We start from the raw sequence: 4679 nt of genomic DNA on the forward strand, positions 1-4679 counted from the left end.
TAGAGTATTGGAACTTAGTATGGAGATATATGAAATCAATCGCATACTCATGAAGAAAAATGGGAGGTATTGGAAAAGGGGGCGTGGCACCTCCCATACAAACCGAATGTACAGTGCTGGAATTTCGTATGGAGATATGTATGTACATGAAATCAAGCCCATACTCATGGAGAAAATTGGGGCTATTTTAAAAGGGGGGCCTGAGGTCTACAAACGTACCGACTTTTAACTATCTTTGAATGTATTTATAATTCTTCTGTAGGTGTGTTTGTGAGTGAAATCCTCCTATATGGTTGTACGGATTTTAACGAAATTTTTATTTTGCGTGTTTGAGTGGGTCTCTTTGGTGGTTTAGTTTCCCAATTTAATCCGCCAGTTGGCGCTGTCGTTGAGTTATTACTAAAAATCTTATTTATGATACGATTTGGCTGATATTTTAAATATGTATTGGTAATGGTAAGAGCAATACTATTGCAAAAAAGTGCTGCCAAGTGGCTCTGGAATCGAGTTATTACTAAAAATAGCCAAGTGAGAAAAGGTGCCGTGAAGATCAGATTAAATCGACCTGTTGCACCATTGAGTATATCGAACTCTCCTGTGTTACGATTGGTCCAACGGATGTGATTTTCCAATATTAATATGTGTTCAAGCTTTTAAGGTATTTCGTCTGAAATAAGTATATGTATTAGAGAGGTTCTAAATTTTTTTTTTGGAAATTCATAATCCCTACCTCAAATTATTGTTATTTTTGATAAAATTTGAATTTTGAAAAGCTGCCTTCAGAATCCTAATTAGCAACCCCAGAAACCCCCTGATAACAAGTTCCAACCCATGACAATGCGTAAATCGTTCAGTATCAACGTTTTAATTTTACTAGTGTCTTTTCGAGAGCGTATTTTCGGGAACTAGGTCCATTGTAACTGTCCAAGACAGGTGTGTAGTTAAGGGAATGTTCCCCAATAATACCAGAGTAATTATATGTAAAACCCACATTTTTAGCTGCATTTTAACATGTCAAGAAAATAAAAAAAATTAGAAAATCAGTGTTTTTATAAAAAAACGAACAGCGCGACCTCTAAAAAAACTTTTTTTTTTTCAAAATAAAAAAAAACTTTTTTCAAAATAAAAAAATACTTTTTTTAATCAAAATAATAATATTCTGATGTAGCTTTTATGAATTTCCAAAAATAGTGTCTTTATGAACCACTCTAATATGTATATTGCATTTCTGTAGAACAATGATCCGCACCCATTTTGAAATTGCCACCAACTATACTGTAAAACTTCTAGGACAGATACACTATAGAACCGGGTCATTGTTGCCGCCAGGGAGTGAAGAGGAAAAAATTCTTCAAATTAATTTCGTTTTGCGAATAACCATGCTATGAAACGCTGCACAGTTGGAAAATTTCAAGAACTTCTTCACGGATGTAAAATTTTCCTTAGGTTATTTAAAACGGCAAATGACCACCAAATCCTAATCTTAGCAGATGAATGTGCCAATAAAAATTGTAAACGTGAATTGTTGGTGAAAATGTTGGTCCAAAAAGTTTCAATAAAAAAATAAACATTTTGGGCAGAACGAAGTTAGCCGGTTTTGCTAGTATCTTATAAAAAAGAAATTATTATTATTTTTTTTAGCTCCCTGCAGTTTAATACTTCTACAATCGTAAAATTATTGCTACAACCTTTAGATACGAATATATATTATATTTCCCCATATGGTATGGAAGATTCTTATTGTTTTTTCCTATGTACGTTCGTTTGCGGTATATAATCGTAAATGCGCTTAATTTTTACTTCTTCACATTTTTTCGGTTACCCAGGTAGCTCATTACCCGGGTGAAATCATCAGCCCAATTAAAAACACTTTTATAAACCGTGTCATTTTAGGCCCTATTTTACATCGAATGGCACTTGATTTTTCAATTTGGCACAAAGTGCCAAAATGGCACTATTGAAAAATAGTAATATTTCAATACATTTTTGTGAAACCATTTTTCTCAGCTAAAATTTTCTAATTTCTAAAGGTTATTCAACTGGTTTATGTTATTTTGGCATTTGATTTAGAAATGTGGTTCTTATTTTATTGCTAAATGGGAATGATTTAAAAGGATGGCACATTTTTCGGCACTTCTATTTTTCTATTTGCCACATTTTGGCACTTTTTTATCCTCAACATGACACCTCATAGCTAAGGATAGTTGGCAGCCCTGTTTATAAATTGTTTTTCATCTATGAAATGTAATTATTGTAGCGGCCACAGTTACCTAACAAAAGTTGGTGTTATCTAAAAGATTGTTTCACGCATTGAGTTGGTTAAATCTAACAAACATATTCAAATGCAGTTTTCCAGGAAGTGCTTACATAAATAAATTTGTATGCATTCTGAAAAAAAAGAAGTCTAGATTTCATATTTTGGGTACTTTTGGTGACCCAGATTTTCAACAGTTAATACTACTTATTTGTAATTACTTTAAACCCGTGGGCCATTATATTTTATAACACAAATTACCATACATTCTTTCGTGGGAAAGTGCAACATTTTCTCCCAATGCCATTTTATAAAAAAATTTAAGCATTGGAAATCACCAATTTGCTTAGAATATAATTATACATACATAAATACACATGCGGATGTGAGTATATATTGTATACCGTCATATGTTTGTTGGTGAAAAATGATCATCTGTAGACGAACAATTCAATTGTATAAGCGGTTTACTGTTGTTGAAGAACTCTATGCGATGCAGTTTTTGGGTCTTTGATCTATATTCCATCATTGTAAGATTAATTACTTCTGCTTGGTCCGAGCCCTGTGGATCGCTGGGATAAAAATCATCGCCCGGTAGCAAACTAACAGAGCCGTCAGTACAGTTCTGTATAACGGGAAGCATATGTGTAATGCCTTCTTTAGATCGAATTTGCTCAAATTCCAGTAATTCATCCAATCGTTTATAATTCAGGAATCGCGATAGTTCATACAGTTGGGGCGGAGGTAAAAACAAGTCTTTACCGAAATACCTCTGAAGAAAATCCATCGGTGTCCTCTACTGCAAAACGAAAAAAATAAAATATTTTATAAAATCTTTAAAAAGCGAAAAAGGACCAACCATAAAACTGGCAGCTTCAGTACTTTCCAAGAGTATTTTGCGAATATATTCCAGCGCCACCAAATAAAAAGCGGTTTCAAACCTTAAAAAAATAGATGTATGTATTAAGCATTAGGATGGATCTTTTTTATTCTCTTCTATGTGTGGCAATGATCTCATCGACAACGTTCCTTTTAAATGCCCATTTATATACGGCAACTTTGGCTGCAGCAAGTAGATATTTGCAGGAGAAAGAGCGACGAGGAAAGGAGAGTTGTGCCCAGTGGTGCCAGATGTGGGGATGTCGCTCATTTTGGGGATTTCTGAAACTGTTTGGGGATAGATTTTTTATTTTGGGAATGTGGGGATTTGATGGGGATTTTTGTTTGGTTTAAAATTTTCATATTGAAATTAAAATAGATATATCTTACTGCCTGACCTTAAGAATTTCTCGAACAAAGATTTTCTTTGTACATACTTTTTGCGCGGTATGATTATACGGTCTTTCTCTCGCCGTCAAAGCATTATTGGGGATTTTTTTAGGGATAGCAGCGGCTCGATATGTGGATCCGGTACAAAAAGATTCTGGCAGCACTGGTTGTGCCGAGTAACCCGTGCTCGGGCACAGCGTTTGCTACGATCGTAGTAAATTTGCAATGGTTTTTCAAAAATTTTGAAATTTGCTACCCCACTACGCCTTATTCTATTTTTACTACGCTTTTTATATGTCATTCAACTTATGGGCAGCAACTATCTGTAAATCACTATTACTTCAAAAATGTGGTAAACAGGCCATGGCTTCAAGATCTAAATGTATACTCTTACTGCAAATTGTGCAAGAAGCGTCCGACCAAAAACATCTGCAACATAAATGGCACCACCGTTAAAATTTTCTCATAGAAGAAAGAAAGATTCAACGTACGACAGGGATACGAAGTTGCACAAAGAAGTAACCATGACTGTGTATCGAACTACTTCCACAATGGATTCGTTTCCACAGAAAAAAAACAGTTCTACCAACATGCGATAAGATATACCGGTTTAGACTAGGATGTACCGGTTTAGACTAGGATAAACTGGTCTTTCCGAAGCTGGTTTGGACAAACCGGTTAAGTCTAGGCTGAACTAGATGATCCTGATATAAATGTACTTTCCAGTTTACACTAGAGCGGCCAATGTTGATTGTGGGTACATAGATGAGCTGTGTTAAATATGCCTGACCTCGGGTGAGGCCAATAATTGATTAAGGATCGTAGGGAAAATCCATTGCTTTGCATGCATTTGACAAGTAGTAGATCGTACATATATATTGTCTGTCCTTTTTATGGGTAGGAAATCTAATGATGCACTTCAACGTATGTTTTTTTTAGACATTATCCAGTAAAACCTAGTATGTAACAGATTTACTGGCTGGCGGTTTCTTACAAAACTTGCAAGGAAATAGCAAAGTAGGGGAAACTAAGAGAGCGAAAATGACAGCTAAACTCGCAAGTTTTGCTGTATTGCTACTGGATAAATTTTTAATAGTAACTATTTGCTAGTAAGAAATACAGCTGATGGCATGATGCTGGGTGTAATTCACACTAA

Source organism: Rhagoletis pomonella, unplaced genomic scaffold (assembly GCF_013731165.1).
Source record: "Rhagoletis pomonella isolate Grant_MI unplaced genomic scaffold, Rhpom_1.0 Rhpom_scaffold_00002, whole genome shotgun sequence".
NCBI classification, from domain to species: domain Eukaryota; kingdom Metazoa; phylum Arthropoda; class Insecta; order Diptera; family Tephritidae; genus Rhagoletis; species Rhagoletis pomonella.